The following is a 25,263-nucleotide window of genomic DNA, read 5'->3' as shown; positions in this document are numbered from 1 at the left end:
TTGTTTGGCCCCAGACGACAAATCAAGAATGGTAAAAAAAAACAAAACAGAAAACAATCCATGACTGTGGAAATTGCTTTTGTTTTAATAAAGCAACAGTCTGAAGCCTTTTTTTTTTAATATATATATATATATTTTGGCTCTTTAATAGTAGACAAATTTCATTTCAGGAAATGATTTATTGTTGAGCAGGTAAAACTAAAACTATTTTCCTTTTTAATTTAATGAATTTTATGGTTCAAAATTGGACACGCTTCAGTCTAGAGGCGCAGATTAAATGATTTGGAGGGCGACTTCATGAAATATTAATCTGGATGGCCGTTTATATTTAGGTTGAATATGCAGTGAGATCTTTTTTTTTTTATTTGAAACACTTTTTCAAACTTGTGCAGAAAAAAAAAAAAATCCACAATATCCGATTGTTTTGAACAAATCAAGAAAGTTTTATAATGACATCATCGTGGTGCTACTTCCATTAAAAACCCCAGAGTTAATCGCGCCTCTGATTGGTGGAATGTTAACTTCCAGCCGGAAATCTGTTGAATGGATATTATATGCTTCCTCATTCCCATGTCACCGGCACACAGAGGACAATCCTGCACCTCCTTCCACGTCTTGTGTTCCTCAGTGCTTTCGTCTTCTTTGCGTGGGTCAGAACACACACATCAGACTCAAACACACACCGTTTCAGTGTAACCAGTGGATGTGGAGGGGGGGTTTGTGCTGTATATGATTTGTTACTGTGTGACCTTCAGAGCTGTAAATGCAGGTAGGGATGCAGAGTGTCTTCTGGAGGCATTATGTGAAGCTTTGCTCTCCAGGTGTGTGTGTGTGTGTTGGCTGTGGAGAAGACAGTGCTGTCCCGCTAATAAGGAGCCAGTCTGACAGCAGTCTTGACAACACTCTGACAGACAACAAGCCGGCTTTGTGCTGACTTACTGGAATATTTCTGGCTTCTCTTGCTCAGGGTTAACTCCAGGGACACACAGAGGCAAACCGTGAATCCATTTAGATTCTGCACCTTCGGAGATTCTTCTCCTGCTCCTTAAATAAATAGTCTCACAAAGAACACCAAGAGTCATTCTGCGAGTTTAATTTGAAATATTTTCTCTTTATTGGAATCGTCAGGGTCAGACATATTTCAGTGACAGGATACAGTGCAATGAAAACCCTGAAGCACATTTTCTGTTTATGCTTTTCTTTGTTGATGCACTTAAATGTTTCTGGTAAGAAAAACAGATTTCATTATCAGACCAAAACAACCTGAGTGAAAACAAAGTGCAGTTTTCAGATGATTTTGTCTGTTAACGAAAACGGTTATGGGAAATAATTACCCCATAATACTTATCATAACTGGCAATCAGTATTTTAAATTGCGGTGATGGGTTGACTGCAGGCGTTGTGTTGTTTTTTTTGAAATGCCATGATAGTTAGTTAGAAGCTAGATGAACGACACACATTGAAAAAGATTTGACTCTTGTCTCATCAGTCCACAGAATATTTGACCAAAATCCTGGAAATGAAGAAGAAGAAGCATTTGTCTTCCAATTAGTCAAAGTTTGTTGTTGTTGGAACCCTAACCATTCAGCTCTCAGTTTGTCAAAGTCTAGATAGATTTTTCTTTCCAACTAATAAATGAACGCTATGTGGAGCTGCAGCCTTCGACGGCTCCTTCAGACTAGCAGCAGCAGTTAGCAAACACCTGGTGGAACTGAGCATCTACTAAGCTTATTACAAGCTACTTCTCAGTGCAACACGTTTAAAAACTTTGTTAAAGGGTTAATGGAAAAACAATGTTGTGATGACTTCCTGAAGGTAGAGGTTCAGAAAGAGCAGGGGCTTCTTAAAGAAACAGAAGCCCAATTTTAAAGTGTTCAATTGCAAAGTCAAATTTCTTTTAAGTCATATTTGATATATACAGCATTTTTATAACAAATAAAAGTAACATAGTTACTTGATTGTGCTATGATATGCCATTATGTGTCTGGAAAAAACACAACACTGCCACTTTAACATTTGTTGGACAATCTGAAACATTTAAATGTCACAAAACAACAAAAACAGAAGAAATCTTAAAGGGGGCAAATACTTTTTGGCAGCACAGTAGATCAATTCTTACCTTATGGAGTAAAGATGACCTTCATGTCACAGAAGCTTATATTGCTAGCCAGAAACCCAGCAGACAATGTAGCTGTAGAATTGAACCACACAGGAATCTACATTGTATGCCAGGTTCAGGACAAAGCAAATATCTCCCTAGTGTGGCTTTTTAGGCATTCTTCAACACAATTTTAATGAAATGTATCCATTTGTAGCTTAATCAAAGTAAACGGAATTCAATCAGAAGTCAGAAACTCAGAGATGCCAAATGAGATTGACAAAACAGGAAGAAGAACAAATGTGATAACGGGCCCTGGTGGAGTTGTGACACAGAGAACATCCTGTCACTGGACGGGCCCCCCGACCAGTGATGGAGCGGGAACGTGCCACGGGCCGACGGAAGGACCGGGAAGCGGGCGGAGCCGTCAGAGACCCAGTAGCCAGATGTAGCTGCTGATTGCTACACAGGATCTACACTGCCTACTGAGCAGCTGACAGTCACCAGAGAGCAGCGAGGCGACAGACGGGAGACAGCACACTTCTGCGGACGCCATCTGAGAACAGAGCGAACAGTTCCGTTATTAACTCCCACCCAAAAAAAAAAAAACAAACAAAAAAAAACTACCAAAATATTCTGTACAACAAAAATGAGAGTCATTGATGAACAGGCGGGGGTTGCGGTTGCGGGGTGGGAGAAGGGGACAACCAGATCAAGCAGAAAGAAGAAGAGCAGCCTGAGGGAGGGGAAGGATATGGGAGATTATCTGCTGACGAACATCTCCAAGCTTGGCATTATCAGTGGCAGATTCCTGTCATTCTTTCCCATTAGCCCTGAGGCACGGCAGGCGGAGGCCGCACCGTGTCGGCTCCAGCCCCGGCCCTGACACGTAACGGGAACGCCAACTCCGTCCCTATAATACTGACCCTCTGCACATGACGTCACGCCACGGCTTGGTCATGTGGACTTAAAGTTTTGTCATGACACTTTGTGGTACTATTGTGTTAACAATAAAAGTGACCATAAGAACTGTATAGCTGCTCCTGAAAAACATACCTATTTGTGAAACACGTCTATAGGACACCAGTCATGTATGTATGTAACAAATGTATTGATAATTGATAATAATAATAATAATAATAATAATAATAATAATAATAATAATAATAATAATAATAGAGGGGTTTTCAAACATCATTAATCGTAATTTATTGTGACGACAAATCAAAATCTTATCATGGCAGGAAATTTATCCCGATAAACGATACGATAAGTACCCAACCCACTCTTCAGAACTACGCCTGCTCCGCCGTGATGGACGTCAAAACAACCAAAACGCTCCTTTAAAACCTGTCAAACAAGAGCTGGTAGCCTGATGCTGCTTCTATCTAGTTCATTTCACTTTAAAAATGATTATAGGATGCTATGTGGTCAGCTGCACAAACAGATAATGATGCAAACCAAACTTGTCATTTTATTGTATAACTTTGAATGAGGAAAGAAGACATGATGGACAGCTGCTGTCAATCATAAGGACTAGCGGCCCTTGGGACATTTGTGGACTTGCAGTCAAAGCTTTTCACCAGGTAAGAAGATTAATGTTCATGTACTTCATAAGTCAGACTAGCAAAATACAATCAAATATTGCACTATGGAGAAGGTAGGTGTCTAATCATTAGTAATCATATAGAAGATGCCCCAGCATTATGTAGCCTAGCATGTTCTGCTGGAAGAGAAAACGCAGTTTATGACATAATGAATCATGTGGCATGAATTCAGGCAAAGCCGGCGATCTGAGGAAGGGGGTGTGGGTCCGTTTCTAAGCTAGCTATTTCCAACTGTTGTGAACCACTTCCACAAAATATTAGCTTGTCTAAAACAAGTATAAACCATTCTTGGTTTAGACAAGCATGGTTTATACTTGCAAGTTTTCCCAAGTGGCAAAAACTTCCCAAGTTTGGGAAAACTTGCAAGTGTACCTTCTGTTCAGATGTCCGTCATGGCGCCTCAGCGTGTTTAAGTGACGTTGCTGCAAAGAGTCAATAGGTGTTGCAAAGGGAGCGGAGACCGGGGAGGCATCCTGGATGATTGGCCCTCTCAGTCTCTCTGCATACCTGAAGCCCCATGACCCTATCAATCAAACAATCCTCCACCAGCTGATGGTCACTTGACTCCAATTTCTTTTAATTAACAGAACTGTGCTGCCTTCCCTTTGCCGTTCCCCCACGGCCCACATTCCAGCCTCTCCCGTCACCATTCATGCCGAGTCGTTCCGCGTTTGTACGGCGGCAGCAGCGACGTCTCACTCTCACGTTTGAGGTTGCAATCTTTTGTCTTTCCCCAGCAGTTGAAATATCTATGATAGAATGCGAGTTCTCCCACTGAGGCTTTGTGCCGAGGGATTTGAAGAGGTGTAAAAGGATGTGGCCTGGGGCTCTGTTCTTTGCTGGAGGGAACGCAGTTTTTCTTAAAAAAATAAAAAGTAAAAAAAAAGATGGCGGGAAGGGAAGTGTGGGGGAAGAAAGTGGTGAAGTAAAAAAAAAAAAGAAAGAAGGTTACCTTTCTTGGAAACTGCTGTGGTCACATGGATGTTCGGTTATATTTTCAGAAAAGTTGTTGCAGAAGTGGCCTCCCTGTAAAGCAGAAAAGAAAGACTTTAGACTCCACTCAGACATGAGGTTACAGTAGGCACACTGTAAAATAACAAACCCATAAAGACAGCTGCATTCAGTTTTTAAGTAGCAGCTCCAAACCAGGGAGCATGTGTAAGTTCCCAGGACCTCAGATAAGGTCATATAGTTTTATCTACGTCTTTTTTTCCACTCTTTGGTGATGCTGCAGCCGCCACAAAGCAGAGAGGTCCACAGTACAAACTAGAGCTGTACCAGTACATCCAGGAGACAAATACACAATAGTGACGTCATCAACATTTGTCAGAAATGTATCAATATTTTGGCCAAAACTAATTGTGTTTGTTTTTTATTAGTGCAAACAGTAAATCTTTTACAAATCATAAAGTGTTTAATAGAGTCCGTGATCAGTTTAGGTCAAAATATGTAACATTTCCTACTGCTGTGAAACTATGCTGTGTATTAGGCCAAATTTATAAATCTCAAATGGTGTTTATGCAGGTTTTACATATTGTAGTATTTTATATTTTGAAGTTGACGTATTTAAATGTCGATCAGTGTCAATGGTATAAGTTCTATGCGCTGTTGTGTCAATGTTTGAGACTCTTATTTTGAAGCCATAACAGAAGTAGTTCCTGGGTTAACCTGCTGCACCTGACTGATGAAATGTTTTTCTCACTCTTATTGACAGTTATCTAGGTCAATGCTGTTACTAAAGCATTGAAGGAGATTCTTCATAACATTAAAAAAATGACTGGCTTCATCAGACTGCTGAACAACAGGAGTGTTTTCAGAACCACCACAGGAAGTCCTGCCTGCCCACCGGCATCAACTTCTCTGGCACCACTTTGAGGGAAATACATACTACGTCCGATTGAGAGGCATTCACTGCTTTTAAATCCAACCTCAGGCAGCATGTCTGGTACTTATTAAAAAGTTAAATAGACTTCACCCAAATACTTTGTAAGCATTTTAAAATTAACGCAGTTGGTCTTAGCTGTTAGCTGCTAAAACTCCTGCTATCAAGCCGTTGCTGTTAGCCATGCATAAAACCAGCAGTAGATGGACTGGTGTAACTTAGATGAGGATGGTCACAAGATCCCTTCAAAGGTTTGCAGTTTGTTCCCTTTTTTTTACTAAAAATATTGCAAACATATTGCCTTATCGTATCGTACTGTTTTAAAATTGTAAGTTTTATCTCTAGCGTACACCAATCAGATTTTTCTTCTTGCTACTAAAGCATTTGATTTGTAAGACAAAGCTTGAGCTGGAGACATAACAGGAAACCTGGAAGCACTGGTTTCCAACTGCAGCAACCAAAGACCAATCAGACAAGGATCCGGACCACGGGGCGCAGAGTTGCAACGACCGCGCCGGTCATCGACACCGCAAAGGGAAACGCGTGCCTGCAACCCCCAGCCTCCCACCCCCCAACCCCCTCCTCAAGATACCGGCAACAGCCAAGCAGCTCGAACTTAAGAAAAAAATAGTTGCACCGGTTGAGGAAGGGTGTGTGGGTGGTGTGGGTGGGAGGGGTGGTGGGGGTTATGGGGGTTGCTAGCGTGGGTGAGGAGGGGCGAGGCCAGGCGTGTCATTCCATTCCTACTTGAGCTGGGCACTGCTATTCCTAGAGTGTGGTTACATGGCAGTTGATGTGGGTTTCCTCTTAGTTGCCTCGAAGATGACTGGGCCTGACCACATCCACATTCGCACACACACACCAGCAACACATTCACAAAGTGACAACTGTGTGCACACATGCAGCACATACACACCACACAAACTTTCAAGGAGAGGACAAAGAGGAACTGAATCATTGCCATGCTTTAGCATGAATGTAAAGGGGGGGGGGGGGGGGGGGGGGGGGGGGGGGGGGGGTGACCATTCTTAAAAATATGTGTCTCTGTGTGTATGTGCACTGTAAGTTGCACTTCTGCTGCAAACCGTTTGTGTACATGTGCTGTTTGCTGCTCAAGTATGTGTGGGCATGTGGGGGTGTGTGTGTGTGTGTGTGTGTGCGCGGGTGGGCGTGGGTGTGGGTGTGGGCGTGTGAGCTGGGTGTGGATGCATTCCCTGTCTCTCCACTTCTTGAGTGCGCTCAGCCTGTTCCTCGCTCCATCTTTAAGGTTTCCTTCGGCTGCAGCTCGGCGCTCGTTATCTATCAAAAACCTGCACTGCCGGAGCATGTTCACGAATCAAGAAGAAGGATCCAAAAATAGGTCTGAAGGATGATTGGAGTTCTTCCTCTTCCCCTTCCCTTTCTGCACTCACTGAAAGACAACTTTGTTACTTTCAGTGGCAGCGGTTAGTGTCTTCTTGCAATTTTCTTTAAAAAAAAAAGAGACAACTTTAAGACCAGAGTATGTCCACTTTTTGAAGCAGAACTGGTATTAAAGTGAATAATCATACATTGTCCTAGACCAAAATGTTTTGGTTTTTTTTTTTTACAGAGATGCTTCTTCTAGGTGATAAGATGCAGTGAGCACAGAGTGCTTCCTGCCAATAAAGCAGTAACCAGTCAATCGGGTGCACAGACTCCAGCAGACCCCAGACTGAGAGTCTTAATTGGCTGTGATTGTGAGTAAAAACTCTCAACCCAAACGGAGAGAGAAAACCAACAGCTTTGTATCAATGCTGATCCGTCTCCGCCAGAAAGACCGGTGGAAGTCCCATATCTCCCCATCAGGGTTTACATGTCAAGCGCTCTTTAAACGGCTCCCCTGGGCTGCTGCTTGATGGCGTTCACTCAATTATCGTACTGGCTTCAGGCTTAAAGTGTAGCAAGCGAAAGGCCTTCTCCAGAGAGAGCTCCAGCTCCAGAGGAGGAGAGCGATGTCTGCGGGCTTTTCCAGGAGGCTGGACTGATGGGAAAGAGCTGGCGAAAAGAGCGAGGAAAGTGAACTCCCTCCTCGAGCTGCTTTACGAGGGCCTGGCAGAAGTGCTCAGGAAAGAAAAGAGGTGCAGCGAGAGGATGGAGGGGTGTCAGTTTGAGAAGGGATAGAAAGATGAAAAGTGTCCTTTTGTCCAACGTTGGGGAAAAGAGGCACTTTGCCTTTGTTGGGTCACAGGGTTTACGGAGAACTAGGACTGCACCCTGGCACACGTGGCTATAAATCTGCTTCGTTATTCCCAACAAGCAGCAATGTGGAGTCTAGAGTTTTATAATGTGAGCTCTGGCTGGGAGAGCAACAACCTGACCGCTAATATCTCAACTCTTAACGCCACCAGTTAAGAAACAGGACAATAGCAGCAGGGAGAGTTTCTTAGGTAACTTCCCAAGAGTTTGACACTTGATTGAAAGAACCTGCTAATCTGCTTCAGCATCAGACTGATCTTGTGCAATAGTCCCAATTCCTTTCTGACGTCTTCCTGCACTGGCCACTTTGAATAATCAGCCAAGCTGAGTCATTGTGTGAACTGATTACCTTCGGAAAACAAAAGGAACACCTTAAAAACGCAGCTCTGCCTTGCCCATTGATCCTGGTTTTCCATGACGTGTATCCGTCTCCACTACCTTTTCCTCTCACACACACACGACTACACGCATTTGTGTCGGTTCATACACACGCGCGCACGCACACGCCCCCACGCACACACCCACACACACCGACACATGCAGAAAAAAAGGCTGCCACTTATTGGAATTCAGTCTGGGGCCCAGGTAGGGGAAGCTCTGCCCATATATGAGCAAAGGAGGAAGAAGGCCAGGTGTGGTTTGAACACCGTTGGAACGACTGTTCTAGAGAGCACACACACCCGTGCGCACACACACACAGAGGAAAAAGCCCATTCACAGAAAGTACAGAGAAGACACATGCATACAGAGGCTGGAGCCAGCTCCTCCTGTTGTGCACGTTCAGCATTCAGTCTTGTGACGTGAAAGTCATGCCACCAAGCCTTAACTCTACAATCTAGCGGAGAATGACAGACTTGTTGCTATATAAACAAAGAGAGTCATGTGAAAAGGAAAGTGGGGAGAGAGGAAATGAGTCAAGTCATGGTGAAGACTTCTTAACCTAGTTTTTGTTACATAACTCCACCAGCATTGGTGGAACTATGCCATGTTGCAATGTCTCACTGCCATACACACCAGCCGGAGGTTTGGGCTGGATAGGGGTGACTTGCGGTTTAACTTCCCTCAGCCTTTCCCACCTTCAGGAAACATGTGCGTCTGCCACCCTTCGCGGTGGAATAAGACAGCCGGTCATGACGGGAAGCCCTGAAGCAAAGTCCTATTCTGCCAGTCTGACCACGAACACTCAATGTCTGCTCCCCTTCACCCATAGTACTTTTCTGCACCTCAGAAAACATAATATTAATTTTCTAAAAATAAAAACGTACCCCCAACCCAAGATCACAGAGGTACAACTGCTCAACTTTGGTTTGTCAGAGCAAACACTGTTCATGAAACCAATATCACTACATATATCAAGACAAAGTAAAATCCTCTAACATACAGCTGATACATTTTGACATTTTTCTTTTTGACAATAATTAACTTCCCGTGCGATAAACCTTATGATCCTTTCTTTCAGTCCAACCTTTTTTTTTTATTGCCGCCTGCTAAAAACCAAGGCTAATTGCTGCCGTTTTATTTGTTTTCCACTACCTAATTACTTTATTCAGGTGAGTCAGGTTTAGGTTCACATCCAGAACACGTTCATTTCTTTCTGAATAGGTCAACCAGCACACCGCTTGTCTATTTCAGAGGCAAGTAGATGGCTAAAGTTAGACTAACCAACTATGGTCTTACAGCATCATCTTACTGTACTCCCTACTCATCAGTTAAACTTAAATGCCTCACACTGTTTGGCATTAATCTGGTAGTAGCTCTACATGTTGGTGCCATGCCTAAAATAACCCTTATATATTTGGGTAGCAGCTAAAGCTTCTGCTTTTGACTGAACAACATTAGTGTTGCATGTACATAAACACGGCTACTTTCACCAGACCCATCTCAAAGATGGCAAACATTTCCCATCGTACTTTTGCTTTTTGAAACCCAGACTAATGCAGCAGAACCCTTCCCCCACCTATTGCTGGGCACTGCCAGACAACTGGCTGAAAGACGGCTGCGTCAGAAAACTGCCATTTACTAGAAAGACAAATTCATCGGTTTGGGGAACTTTCCAATCGTGCGGACACTCACTCATGAGAAATTGCTATCCATCATTCTTACAAAATAAAAGCTGTAGTTTTAAAACTACAATTGGGGAGCTCTGAGCAGCACGTCTGTTTGGCACCAATAAACTACACAACCCTGTTCCACAGATTCTACTTCAAGTTAAGAATGTCAAAAAGGAATAATGATGCAATAACTCATCATTATTGCATCATGAACAGAGTGAGCTTTAGCAACATGTCTTTTTGGTTTTGCAGTGATTGGGAATGAATAAGATCATATTATTAATATTATGATGTACTCAGGTGTCATATTCATTTTTGTTTTAATTTTTTGTGTAACTGCTATTTTTTACTCAAGGTTACCTTCCTATGATCATCTGCTAGATGCTCATGGGTAATTTAAACATGATAGCAGATAATCTAAAATAATTTCCAATCTGTAATGGCAAATAAAAAAACACTCCAGGGTTATTGTTTTTATCCAAATGCTGGTTTTTGCTCTTGTCTAGTCTTAAATAGAGTGGCATAAAACATCAAATAGCATTAACTAAACTCATATAAGAAGCGTCCCAAACTGCAATCGCAAAAAGCTGCTATGCATGGTTGGTCTGCAGGCTAATAGAATGCTTGACCACTTGGATGGCCTTTCACAATCTGTTTTGACTTATTTTAGTCACCAGGATGTGAAAGTCATGAGAAACATTTGGGTTGCCTAAACTTGATTTCATTATTACAATATTCAATGATAAAATAACAATGCCATGTATTTGAGGGAGTCTCATCATTCTTCATTGACCGCCATGTTGAACTATGCAAGAACATGATTAAAGTCCACTGAAGCCCTTTCATGAGCTGAACTAAGAACTTATTTGGATGCTATTGCTGATGACAGATAGTATTAGTGACTTTAGTTCACATAAGATTACATCAACCCTTCACCTTCGGAGTAGCTACCAAGGGCTAGCTTTATTCAACTATCAACAGTCTGAGCCAAGAATTGGTTATAAAGTCAATACAGAATGGCAATGTTTATAGTTTTGCTTATTTGGAATACATTTTGTTTCCTAAGTTTGATTGTCAAAGCAGTCTTATTACCTGTAAAAAGCCACCATATGAGTAGCAAGCCAAGGCTAGCTAAGAGTAGCTTCATTCGTTTATTGAAAATCTGAGCAAAAACCTGGTGAAAAAGTCAATCCAGCTTATTTTGCTTATTTGGTACAAATTTTATTTCTTAAATTTTATCGTCGAAAACGTCTTTAACTTAGAAGGTCACCTTCTGAATCGCTATCTGGGGCTAGCTTTGTTCACAGTTGACAGTCTGAGCAAAAACTGGCTACAAAGTCAACACAGAATGGCAATATTCATTATCTTGCTAATTTGGTAGAAATTTTGTTTCCTAAACTCGATTGCCAAAAAAGTCTTATTTACTTTAGAAGGCCTCTTTTGCTTTATGATAGATCATGGCAGAATCTCTTTGTGTCTTCAGTTTATGGGAAAATAAATATTACTGACTTAGGTAACTCCGAGTGATAACTATGACATGGAACCTGCTCAAGGAGACAAAAGACTCACATCCATCAGCTCCCATATACAGTAAGGACTTCACCTATGACGGGTCAACCATGTCAGACACCATGTACAGTAGATGTCCAACTTTTAAATTGTTGTCTGCACATTTTCAAATAAAAACAATGAACAATTCTCACAGAAACATCGATGCATTGTTTCAGAATGCAGAGCAACTTTACCTGGTGTGTAACAGAAGCAAAGTTTACCTAAATTACTTCCTGCCAAGAAAACCAGGTCAGGGTTCACTGTGTAGGCGGTTTGACAAGACAAAGGGGCCGATTCCACGCTAATCTTCAGAGGAATGTAATCTGCTCCATCAAGATACCTGTGATGCATCTCACCGTCGATCTGCCCCCACTGACAATCGCATCGGAACCTTTCCCAGATAAGCTCTCGTGGATCCTTGCACTCGGACGTGACAATTCCTTATCACCACTCCCCACACTCTTTCTCCGCCTCTTTCCCTCTATCGCACCTCTCGGAACAATAAACTACAGAGTTGTGTGTTCTGGAGAACTGGCCCCCACGGTGACCCTAGGGGGATATTAGGGGCAAAACGAGACTGTGGACATGTCTTGTTGGAGCACGAGGAGTGGCTGTCATTGAACTGCAGTGAAAAAGGCGCAGGGTGTGCATGCGTGTGTGGCCGTAGGTTGGGCTGCTGGCAGCGGCTCACGTGGTTATGGAGGGCCCGGTTGATTTATGACCGCAGACACGCACACACACATGAAAAAACACACACCGATGCATCAAGCTTTGACATCAAAAGTCTTAGTCAGACAGAGTGGGAGATAATCTGAAGAACAACAGCTGGGAAGACGCATGAAAGACCAATACACAAGAACCACTGCTCAACTTGTGATTCAGCCCATCTCAGGAAAACATGTCATTCGGAACCACTGGCTCTGATTCACACAACTCCTTAAAGGCACATTCCCACACTATTACCCAAAGACAGAGGGGTTTTTTTAGAGTCAGAGAGACAGTGGAGACTGATCCAAACACTGAATCCTGGCTCACCGGTTGTAACGCCAGGCTTAACCAATCACATCAGCCGCCCGTAGTGTCCATTCATAAAGAAGTTAAACAGCAGCGTCCACACTGTGTGACATAGTATCCCCACCCACCTGCATGCTCAGTTCATTCATGCTGTCTGCTGCTGAGCAGATGGACCGGACAGTACTATCTGTGTCAAAGGAAAAGGGGGTTGGGGGAGAACCGAAAGGCAGTCAGAGGAAGTAGAGCCTCAGCAGGAAGAAAATAACTTATTAACAGCTAATCACTTAGCATCAGGCACTGATAAATCAGACTACCACATACCAAACGCCGCTTCCTTCAGACTCTGAGGAAGAGGCAGAAGAATGAACCATATAGCTATGATTCACGTTTCCCTAATGCGATCGCAATGTGGCCCAAATGACCGGTTTGGACTTTAGGACCAAGCTGGAACTGATCTCACACACACACACACACACACCCACACACACAGGCGTTTTAAAAAACAAAAACTGGTCACACACAATTCAAAAGCTCATTCAGGCATTTCCTCTACTTCACCCAACACTGTCCGCCACAGCCTCCTGTTCTTTCTCTCAGCCTATGAAGGGTCTGGGAACCGTTTCTCAAACCTTAACATCCAACATATGATACCCATCAGCAGCAGCAGCTCTTTTTTTGCTGGAAGTCTTTTGCTTTTTTTTCTTTCTCTCCTTTTTTCACTTACCGTCTGGGTGGGAGTTTCCTCCTGGTGCTGACTTTGGAATGAGGGAACCCCCCTCAATCTCCCCCCAGCTCCTCATCCTCCCTCCAATCTCGGTGTCTCTGGGTGTTCTTCGCTCTTCGTGAAGGGATCCTTGCGTCTTTAACTCTGCTTGCCTCCAGCACACACACACACACACACAGACGAAGGAGAGCGAGCGAGATAGAGACCCACTATTGGGTAACAACTTCTCACCCACGTCACTGTCTGTAACTGTGACGGCAAGTTGCGCGAAACTTCACTCGTAACTCCCTAAAAGATTTCATCCACACTCTTTTTTCCTGTCATTTCCTCCTCCCGCTTGCATTCTTCTGAGTGTAATCAGTAACAGACTTAAAGTGACAGCGGCAGTGCGCTGCATAACCGGCTCTCACTTTCTATCCCCCCCTCCCCTCTCTCTGTCTTGCGCACACAATTTTTCTCACAGTTTGAGAGGCTCCCTCTGGGCTAAAGGTGCTTTCCCAGAGCTCTGGAGACACCACAGCCGTTAAACTCCCTACAAGCCCCGGCCAGAGTTGCACTATCACATGTTTCACAGTGCTCTCCCTTTCTCTTCCTCTCACCCTCCCTCCCTACCATAAACCCTCCCACCTCTGCAACCAAATGAAAAGTACTGTCTGACTGACTGACACCGTCCAGCTCTCACACACACAAGTCCGACAGCACTCTCTCTTATAGCTGCACTGTTGGGGGGCTGAGCCTAACACGGAGGGCAGTCTCTCCTTACAGAGCATTCGGTTGAGGTTAGGAAGAGGACAGGACCATTCAGAAAAAACGGCAGTAAGAGGAAGGAAGGAGGGGTGGAGAGGGAGGTGGAGTAAATGTGCATGGGTGTGCATCCCTTGTGTGTTAAAAAAAAGGAAACTCCCCCCTGCTAGAAGTCTGGGGCATCTTTAGTAAGAGTTGACCAATCTTTAGAAGAAGGAGGCAGAAGGGTCTATATGACTTCAAGACTCACCAACATAAACAAACACTCTTACGTGCATCACGTCTGGGCTCCTTCGTCGATTACATAGACCACAAAGAGAAAGTACTCAGGTTGTCAAGAATGGACTGCCTCATGAGCAAGTGAGAAACCTCATTATAACCACAGGTTTGTCAAAGAAAGTACCTAAGAATTCAAGCGGTTCCTCTTGACTCTTTGCGGCGACCTTAACTTACCCCCCCGTAAGTTAGCTCGCCACGACCGCAATCCAGGTTCTTACCTACATCCTGCCTTTTCGCCCCAATTCTATTCCCCCACGCCATGTCCGCCAGCCACACCCGCGGGCGGCGGTCCCACCCTGCCTCGCCGTTTTACACCCTCCTCCCTGCTGGCACGGGATCCAAAACTAGGGCAGGGCAGCAGCGTCCAATGGCAGGCTTGAACTTAAGGAATCGCATAACTGATTTGTTACTCACAAGAGGCCATGTGACTCACCAAAGGACACGCTGTTATGTGCCCCTGTTATGCTCCCATTGCACACATTGTGGTGTGCAAACACAAAGTTACACACCAGTGTTTTAGTGGAGAGAGATTCCGGCCTTTGTCAGGGTCCTTTCGGATCTATTTAAATAACTTCTGTGAGTCATGTAGCAAGTGGAATTGAGCAATATTTGACCTATATGCACATGTTGCTATTCTGCATTGTCACTCCTGAGGGCAATCATTAGGGTCAAAGGTTGTCTAAAAATAATGCGACCAAATGCTTTCTTAAGTCTTCAATCAAGATAGACTCATCTGGTCTCATCTGAGGAGCTAAATGGGAATAAATGTCCACAGGGGAAATGTTAGGAGACATTTCCAGGACTCAGTGATCTTATTAACCCAGAATGAGGTAATAAGCCAAGCTGAGAAGTTCACAATTTTATTATTCAGTGTACAAAAATAAATATTGGGATAAAACTTTATGCAGATGACATATGTCTGACTATGACTATGTGAGCTGATCTTTACAATGGTTTGTTGTTGCTGTTTTTTTTTCCACATCAATGATGATGATAAAATAAGTCCAGTGCATAAAACAAATTCAATTTCAAACTTTAGAATTACTTACAGTCTAACATTCTGAATATTTGAGTACAAATCCTTTAACAAAGTTTTTTATCTGTATATTTGCCAAACCACTAAACAAACGTTGATTTTGACATATGAAAGAGGAAATGTAATTAATCTGTTTTAAAATTTAAGTCAAATATGGGTTGGATTGTTCTACATGAAAGACAGTTTGTAAGCTTTGATGTCTTCATTTTCCTTACAGATATTAAAAGCACACAGTGTCAACACTTGGCAGACCTTTTTCACATCTTAACCAGAACTAGCAGGTCAAGTTGAACATCCTGACTTAAGAGACAGGCGATTCCCTTTTCTGATTTTTCAATCAGTGACTCCAAACCCGAAACGATTAACGAGTCGGATTAAAAGTTCATCAAAGAAAAGCAACATCATCTATGAATAAATCAAGGAATTCATATTTCACAAACTCCAACATTTATCTTTAAGATTTTGGGGGGGAAAAAAGATGTGCAGTCTGGAAATTCTCTGTCCGCATTTGTTTTTCTCCTGCTGTATCCAGACCTTGACAAAGACCTAAAATCCAATTTGAACTTTTCAAGACTGCAGTGACCGTAGACTGTGGCCCTCAGCGGCGTATCGGCAGATGGATGTGGATTCGTTCTGTCTGGAGAGAGAGTGAGCTGGTCTGAATGATTCACAGAAAATGAATGGTTATAAAGTGAAGCACTAAGCATTCTTGATGAATCAGAGCCTAACTGACTCCAGACATGCTGACGGACAGCAACACTTCAGCGCTGAAATTATAACTCGGCTGGCAGAAACTGGTTGAACTCCAGTTACATTTCTAAAAAAATAAAAAGTTTTAAGATATCCACAGACCATTTAAAACTTGTTGTGGCGGCTAATCTGCGACACATGAATTCAAGATTTCTTCTGCTGAATTCCTCTGAACTGAAACAATCACGTTTTATCTCTGCAGTGACTGGATCAGCCTTTCCTTTCTAACCACGGCGCTTTCTACACCGGCAAGCTTTTAACAGCTAGCATGAAAACTATTCCAAAAAAGCTGCAAATAGGAGTTGAGGACCTCTGAACGTTACATTACATCGCTGCCATGTTTTGATGCGATCGTTAAGAAATGTTTAAAAAAAGCAAACGCCTGTTCTCGGGAAAAGTTCTTGGGTTAGCCTAAATGAGCGGTTACTTTTAGCGAGCGGTTAGCTTAGCCATTCGTGATTAGCGCTTCGTTCAACCCTTTTATGCACACTGCAGGCGCAGCAGCAACTGGAGGGAGAGAAAACGGCAGCAGCTGAGAGCATCACAACTCGGTGGTCATTTGAGTGAAAAACATTTAGCCGACAGGGCGGCGCGCGGCGCAGAGGCTGAACGGGCGCCGCATACGTGGAGGCCATTAGCCCTCAAAGAAGCCGTAAAGTTTAATTGCATTTTTGCCCTTTTTATGTCTATTCAACTGCAGTTTTAGGTATTTAATAAGGGTGTAACGAGATCCTGGGATATTGAAACACCACAATGTTTCTTGTTAAAGTGAAGTATGACTATGCAGCAGCGTCGTGTGGTGAGATTCCTGATGGGTGAGGCATTCCTCTGGGGTCAGATGTACAAAATCCAATATAGAAGTGCATCCTATAATCAGACCTTTTTAGTCACGGGTTGTGTTTTAATTGTCTCTAACTATTTCTCTTCAGCGTTTAATTAGAAATATTTACAAACTCTGGATAGGGTGATACTTTTGCACTGTCATACATTCAGAAAAATGACAATTACCCACTTAAAAAACATCATGTCAATAAAGTGATAATGAATGTAACTGAATAGATTTAATTACTTCAACTTTAAGTGAACGCTATTGATTTAATGATGTGATATTAAATCAATATTGTTGACATTAGTGATAAAATATAGTCAAATTCAAATTAGTCATTTTCAGCTGATAGTATTTATGCAGAAATAAGCAATTACACCATTACAAATTTTATAAAATCAACATAGTAACGTACCAAACTACATTTTTGTATGAACTAGCTACAAATATTTATTTTGTAAATGTTAATTTGGATTATTTGTTAACATGACCTTTAGAGGTTGGAGACGATGAGTGACATCATAGGGAACATCACTCAATATCTATGATGTCACTGCTAAAAAATTATTTTAAAAAAGTGAGTCATTCATTTTAACCTATAATATTAAAATAATCTTACATATGACCAGAGGTCAACGTCTAACTTCAAATTTTCCTCATTTTTCAGATACTTCAGCATTTACACCATACAGTAGTTTGAAGAAAATGCAACACTGCGTTTCCTTTGCATGTGGCATTTTCAAAAATCTGGAGCACAATGCTTGTATGACCCATCGACCGCGCTTTGATACGGATCGATGAGCATCGCTACGTTGGTCCCTGAAAAGTGAATTTGCTCAGAAAGTAAGGAGTGGACCAGTTTTAGTCTGTGACTCAGTCTATTGTGGGCACAAGGCTTGAACACTGCGTGCTTGCATTCTCTGGGTGGATACAAGGGCGGAGATGTGTTTCAACACACACGCACGACACAGGCGGGGGCCTTTCCTTCATGTTGTCACACACACACACACACCCACACACACACACACACACAATGGAGACTGCGGTGGAAAGGAAGCTGGGGATTCCTGAGATTCCTGTGAACAAAAAGGTGTGAACTCAGGCAGCCGGGCCGGCTGGGAATCCCACCAGGTCGGCTTGAGGGGCCAGTTTATTAGCTGACCATAGAGACACCGGTGACACACACACACACACACACACACACCCTCACACACACAAATGATGTCAAGGAATTAAAACGGCAGGAAAGCGTAGAAGACCGAGAGCAGAGGCTGGATTCCTTGAAATGTAAGAATCACCATCTGCCAATCAATCGTGAGGCTGGGTGTGAAACTGAGAAGATTTGAAGACAGCAAGTGTCCTCTGGTGTGTGTGTGTGTGTGTTTTCAACCTTTCTCAACCACCTATTGTCTTAGCTGCAGCGGTTTCACTAGATCTATCCAAGTAAACATTGTTGGAGAGATTGTGGGAGTCGCTGTGAGGGGGATACAGAAACACAAGCACTGACATTCCGCAGTAAGTTTCCACGCTATTGTTAGGTAACGCAGTGAAGCGTCAGGAAAGAAGTCATATGAAGGCATGATGGATTTCTCTCATGAGTGAGACTGATTGGCTTTAAAAAACCAAAACAAAACATTGCTTTATATTTCCAGAGATGTGCTGTTAGATGTAAAATTTCAGAGAAGATTGCATATATTTTTAAAGGTGTAGTCACATAGAATCACTTTACAGAACAATCAATTAATTATGTAAAATGCTCCAAATATCAAATATGACTTAAAAAAAATCAACTTAGAAATTGGGCCTCTGTCTCTTAAACTCTCTGCCTTCAAGAAATCATCTCCACATGGCTCCTCTATTAACCCTTTAATAATATTTTCACAGCGTTGTACTGAGAAGTAGCTCCTATAACAAGCTCAGCAGATGCACAGGTCCACCAGGTGTTTGCTAATTGCTGCCAGCTAGTCTGAAGGAGCTTGGTTGTGGAGTGGCGAGGCCGGGAAGGAACATGGAAGTTTGGAAACTGCAGTTTCTAGGCGGAGCTTTGTCCTCGGAGGCGGAGCTAGGTAAAACCTGGGGTTCTGCACAACTGAATGGTTGCCATGGGAGATTAAAAAGATTTCTCAAACGTGCATGAAGGAATCAAAGCAGCACTCCACGTATGTTTCTGATGAGTGAATAACATCATAACATGATGTGAAGCTTCACTTGTAACACTGCCACTTTAAAATGCCAGAGGAAAAAAAAAACTAGAACACGTTCTCTGCGTGTTTGTGTCTCAATCCATCGGACGATTTAGAAACCTTTCATGTCTATCGACAACCAACGATCCTGTTCAGTTAAAACATGATGCTTTAAGTAGGCCGTTTGTTAGAAAAGCAGCGGATAAGCGTGGCCCTTTTAGGCTCCGGTTACACGTGTGACTTGGTTGCTTACTCTGACGAGTCACAAAGGTTGGAGTGAAAAGATAATAATCGCATGACAACACCGAGACACAAACAGGAGGCTTTGGCATGCGTGCACCTGTCCGGGCCAAACGGAAACTCTCAACCCATGATGGGCAAGAACAGACGTAACAGCGACGTCATTTCATTCACTGAAGTTACACACACGCGCGCGCGTGCGCACACACACTCCTTTGAGGAAACACATGCTTGCAGCCAACCAAGGACGGCGGATAGAAATTTGGCAGCTAGACAATAACCTACACTCAGATCTGTGTGTGCGTGTGTGTGCGTGGGTGTGTGTGTGTGTGTGCTGCTCTGACTATATTAGGCGAGTGTGTCCGTGCAGCATGGGGAGGCGTGACGTAACGGTCACGCTGCAGAGGCATGACTCTACGTCTTATCTCGAAGCACTCCGCTTGTTCTTCTGTGGCTCGCCGCCTCCCCGCGGTGACGTGTGTGAGCGTGCATGGGCGTGTGTGTGTGTGTGCGCGCGCGCCGAGAAAACCAGCGATTTTTATGACGCCCAGGGATAGCAGCAGCTCCTCTGTCACACGAGTCAGCTCAGGAGAAACACACACAGCATTAAAAACCAGTGAGGCGCGTCGGCGATGCCTGAATTTTCCATTACTTATGCAACACGTCTGATTAAGTCACACACAAATGCTTCTATTGTGACGCAAAGGTTAGTTATGGGGTTAAGCCATATTAAGCAAGAGCACTAATAGTGACGGTGGAAGCATTAAGGGATTTTTTTTTTTTTTTTTTTTTGGTTTAGGGTTACGACTTTATTTGGTCCTTATTTCAACAATAAATTATGCCAAGTAATTGCAAAGATCTCAAAGTGACGTCACGGTTGAACCTTTTTTTGGTGCAGATTGTCGTAACATCTTATTGTTATTATCCCTGTTGTCGCCAGTCAAGGAGGAAGGTTCATCCTTTTCCTTGACTAAAATGAAATGAAGACATTTTTGCCGCAGGACGTGAATATAGTTTAGAAATTGATTTTTTTTTTTTTTTTTTTTACGTGAAAATCAATCAGAACTGTTTTGTTTTTAACCGTTAACAGGACTCCAACGCAAATTTTAATAAAAAAATATTCATTGTTGACAATTTCTTGACCAGAATAATTGAATTTAGTTTTTTTCTATTTAGTTAGCAAAATTCATATGTCCAGTGCCACTTAATAAAATGATATTGTGTAGATGTCAGTCGTTTATAACTAGTATTTTTATTTTTATTGTTTTGTGGTGCAGATTGTCATAGCATCTCATGCTAGCAGATTATTCTCATTAAGTCAAGGCAAAATTTTCATCCTTTGCTTTGACTAATACAGAAATGAGGGGAAAAAAATGCTGGGAGATGGAAGAAACAGTTTGTTTGGAAATGAGATTGTTTTACGTAAAACAATCAGAACTGTTTTGTTTCTAACCGTTAAAGTTATTCGTTAACGTTTTCCTCCACAGATGGGCAGGTTTTTAAACCTTATTTACAGTCTGCAAAATTTACATGTCCAGTTTCACTTAATACAATTTTTTTTTTTTTTTAAATCTACATCTTAGTCATTCATAAAGTCCTTTTTTCACTTTAGTCACAACTGAACAATTTCTATTTTGAGTCAATGATTATTGCAATCTGCCGGGTTTAACTATTTAAACTACTTTGAATAATGAATTGAGCTTGATGCGCTGTTTGATTACTGGGATCAATTGGAATGTTTGTAGGACTGAACTGAAGTGATTTTTCTGGAAAACGCCTCAAGGTGACATTTGTTGTGGATTGGCGCCATGGAGACAAACTGAATGGACTTGAATTATTTCATCCTTCATTATTCCTCGTTTCTGTGTGCTTTGCTGGTCACATAAAAGACAAAAAGATTATAAGATTTTCTTCTATCAGAATCTAACTTGATTTGAATCTGAAAAAAGAAATTTCTTGTTTTAAAAGTTGCTTTTTTCTTCACAAACAAATACATAAAACATGCAAAAGGGTGTATGTGGATTCTCTGAAAATGTATTATTAATACCAGTTTTGGATAATAATAGGGCAGAGTGACGAGGTTTTACTGGGTCTTCAAATTTTTATTTCTTTTCTGATGGACAGTGAAGCTATAATAAAACAGCAGATTTTTGACTAATATTCAGTGCGATATGCACTTAAAGTTTTGTCACAATAATTTGTGAAACTATTGTGATTATGATGAAAAACTATTTCTTCTCTTTTAGGTAACTGTATGGCTGTGACTGGATGATGCAGCATTTACAGCCCCACAGACACAAACACTTCCCATTTGTAATAATAATTCTTTACGACACCAGTCACATGAAGCGGTGCGATTTGTATCACCAAGCTGCACACAGTCGCTGCATTTAATCACACTTTCAAGTGTATTGATATTTATTGATGCTGGAATTGAGCAAACATTGGAGAAAAATAGTAAAAATACCCGACAATACGCAAACAACGTTAGTTAGAATTTATTGTGACGACCACAAATCAAAGTCTTATCACGATAAGTAATGTATCGCGATAAATGATAAACGACGCGATAAACGCCCAGCCGTAAACACTAAAAGGTTTAAGAGGTTTTCATTTTGAGCTCTACGGAACATATTTAAATCTCAATGCCGAGAACGATGACACGTTTTCACATTTAATAATATAAACACAACAAAATGACTGAAATTGTTATTACGCACATCTGCTTTTAGCAATTTAGCAAAAACAAAAATAAAAAATAAAATCTTCACAGCATCATGAGAACAGAGTAGAACAGTTCATATGTTCTTTAAAGGAACCCAGAGGTGCCATCATGTGTACGCTCCCCCCCCCTTTCCTCTTCCTCTTCCTTTCAGAGGTGTCAAACAGAGACTTTCCCTCCCTCTCTCTCTCTCTCTATGTCTTTCTCGCCCGCTCTCTCGCTCGCAGCCACAAAACGTCGCCTGTGTGAAGGCGGTGACTCCGCTGCTGGCTGGCCCACTCACAGGATATAAACGCTGTAAGCGTTGCCAAGGCGGTGAGGGGTCACACTATGGAGAATGTCTGTTGGCGTGTGTGTGTGTGTGTGTGTGTGTGTGTTCTGGCTGCTGGCTGTCTGAGCGGTGACACCGGCAGCAGACGCCCTCATCCTGACGCTGCAGTGGAGATGAGGCCGGTTGTGAAACATTCCGAACACTTCAGGCCTTTCCTGCTGTCGCCCCTCCAGCGTGTCCCACCCGGCGCCCACCGCGCTCCACACCCACTCAGCCCACGCTGAGCTCAAACGTCCACGGGCGGCGGGCCACTCCCTCACCCCCCTTCCTGCAGAACCACCTTCCATTATCAGGACCACCAGCTCGGCCCAGAAACGCTGGCAAGCGTCTGAGGAAGCTGCTGGAACGGAACCAAAGCAGCTTCAGACGCGTCTCACCAGTCATCTGAGGGAAGACAGTTGGAGAGATACGCAACTCTGGAGGGAAATCAGTCACTCTACTGGAACACAAAGATGGAGAGAAAGACACAGAAAGATAAAACCAGAAAGACTGGAAGAAAGAGGGAAAGGCAGAAAGACAGAACACAGAAAGACAGAACAATACAAAAACATAGCGACAGAACGACAGACAGAAACACAGGAAGAAGGAAAAACTGACAGAAACACGGACATAAAGGCAGAAACATAAAGGGAGGAAGAAAGAAGGACATAAAGAAAGAAAGAGGGAAAAAAAACTGACAGACAGAAACCCAAAAACTAAGGCAGAAAGACACAAACACAGAAGCAGACAGAAAAACAGAAACACAAAGACTGACAAAAAACACAGAAAGAGAGAAGAAAGAAAAGAAATGAATAAAGAAATGTGCAGCTGCAGCCTGCAGACACCTGCTGCATCTGCTTGAGAAGACGTTCTCCACCAAGCATTTATTAAAATGCTTTAATAAACCTCACTGAAATTCGCTTCTGAGACTGAAAAAGAACAACGCTGTTTCTAGCTCTATTCAATCTTAAAGGGCCGGCTGCGCCAGAATGTGCTGATAAAACCCAAGAACAAACTGCTACAATATTAATAAATAGCTGTGTCTGCATTAGATAATTACTTTGTAAAAATTAAATAATAATAAATATCTTTTCACACTAATCAATGCCATTGGGATTTTGCGATCATATATATATATTTTTCCAATCAAAATCAAAATTTTTGTAGAGCTAATTTAGAAATATATTGCAATATTTGCACTTGTGTAAGATGTTAAGTGTGACTTTTTGTTCCTCGCCGTATCGATCACGGACTAGAACTTGGCATCAAGTAATGCTGAACCATAAAATAAATACTGCCCCCTGCAGGTGGGAGTTAGCATAACTTAAACCTAATGTTTTTGGCTACATTTGCTAAAAATGTGCAGTTTTTTGCATTAGAGCAAAGAAAGATAAATGCAGGAATCTGTCACAAAGAACGAGAAGGACTGAGATGTGAGAAGTTTAAAACTTGGGATGTAGTCTTGCAATCTAACCCTGCTCCAGAGATATGCACAGAATCCAGATCTAATCTTGCTCTTCTGTTACTTTATTGGCTCATTTAACTGAGAAAATGCTGATTTTGCAGTTATTTCTGTAAGCAACTCAGGAAAAATAAAAAGCTAAACTTGATCACGTCTCCCAAAAGGAAACAAACAACAAAAAAAACCTCTTTGCTTGTGACCAGAGACCTCTGCATATGCATGTGTGAAATTTGAGCAGGTCATTCACAGGAGGTTAAATATCCATCCAGTGGGAAGCTCTGCTTTCTCTTTTCTCCTCAGAGTAAGAGAGGCTGAGCTGGTCCAGCAGATGGGTCTGGGGCTCAGATCACCATCTGTCCCTGACATCCACACAAATCTGCCTGAGAGGGAGCTGTAAACACGGCAAAAACACATCTTACCAAGTATTTTTGGTCTGTTTCAAGGGAAATATCTCTGGACACTTGAGACAAGAGAAAACTAACGTACAAGTTACATTGCAGCATTATATAGGAGCTTGTTTTAAGTCAATAATTCCTTGATATTGATCAAAAAGTGCTATTACTGGCAGATTATTTCACTCCTAACATGAGAAAAATATGTTAAATAATCTATCAGAGTAACTAGTACTTTTCACGAATGTAAAGGAATTGTTGGCTTAAAAGAAACTCCTATATCTTGCTGAAAAGTTACTTGAAACTTTGTTTTAGTTGGTTCTGCTTGGAAACTGCAGGCATTAATTTTCGGATGTTGATTGAGGAAAAGTTCCACGTTTTTGACGGCACCGCTAAGACGCCTTCAGTCAGCTGTAGTTGTCATGTCAGGCCACTGGATAGCGCTGTGATTTTAGCATGTCATAGAACGCGCATGCGCTTTTGACCCTTAGCGTCCACCGCACCAGCTTCCACCTCACCCTAAACAGCATCCCGTCTCCCAAGAATGACGTGTTAATGTAACACTCATATGTTCCTTATTGGGCTAAGGAATATAACTAAACAGCAGAACACAGCACAATGCTATCCGCCATTTTTCTTTTGTTTTTGTTTTTTTGCGTAGAATAAATACTTCATATCTCCGCGAGGGGACCGTTACGGAAAAATGTCACACTGGGACCTGGTTTAAAAAAAAAAAGTTATTCCCTTCGGATAATGGCGTCGCGTAAAGAGCGGCTGGACCGCAACGACGATGTTACGCGTTAAGAGGAGAGCGGCTCTCAGTGGTTTCATCCCGGGACCTGCCCGAGCCGCTGGTGGCGGCTCTACCCTGGCTAACCCGGTGTGGAGTCCGGCAGAACGAACTCTCCGGACCTGGACTCTCAGCTGTCCACCTTCTCTCAGCCAGTCTTCAGGATGTGAGCACTCCCCCTCATAATAAAGTTGCTTTAAACGCTGACAGAGACACAGAGAGAGAGAAACCCGCGGTCTCGTCTGGGGGCTCAACAGCAAAGTTGACTCACAGCCGCGGCCCACTCCTCCCCTCCCACTCAGTCGTAGCCTCGTGTGGGAGGCAGCGGAGCCCGGGACCAGAGCCTCCGGCTGGGCACGCACACACTAACGCACACGCAGCCAAC

The 25,263-nt window shown here is 42.6% G+C and overlaps 1 long non-coding RNA gene across 2 annotated transcripts; it reads right to left on the bottom strand.

Moving 5' to 3' along the window:
• Nucleotides 1–1,964: 1,964 nt before the first annotated feature.
• On the bottom strand, nt 1,965–24,757 carry LOC116723545 (uncharacterized). Of its 2 annotated transcripts, XR_004340004.1 has the most exons (3): nt 13,145–24,757; nt 4,658–4,731; nt 1,965–2,654 (listed from the first exon to the last, which is right to left on the bottom strand). It is a non-coding gene; the product is annotated as an uncharacterized LOC116723545 (long non-coding RNA). The 2 variants fall into 2 exon arrangements; XR_004340003.1 differs by lacking the exon at nt 13,145–24,757 and having other exon boundaries at nt 4,658–6,125.
• Between the last annotated feature and the right edge of the window lie 506 nt (nt 24,758–25,263).

This window comes from Xiphophorus hellerii, chromosome 7, assembly GCF_003331165.1.
Source record: "Xiphophorus hellerii strain 12219 chromosome 7, Xiphophorus_hellerii-4.1, whole genome shotgun sequence".
NCBI classification, from domain to species: Eukaryota; Metazoa; Chordata; class Actinopteri; order Cyprinodontiformes; family Poeciliidae; genus Xiphophorus; species Xiphophorus hellerii.
The sequence above is the reverse complement of the archived record's forward strand: the minus strand, read 5'-3'. Positions and strand labels throughout refer to the sequence as shown.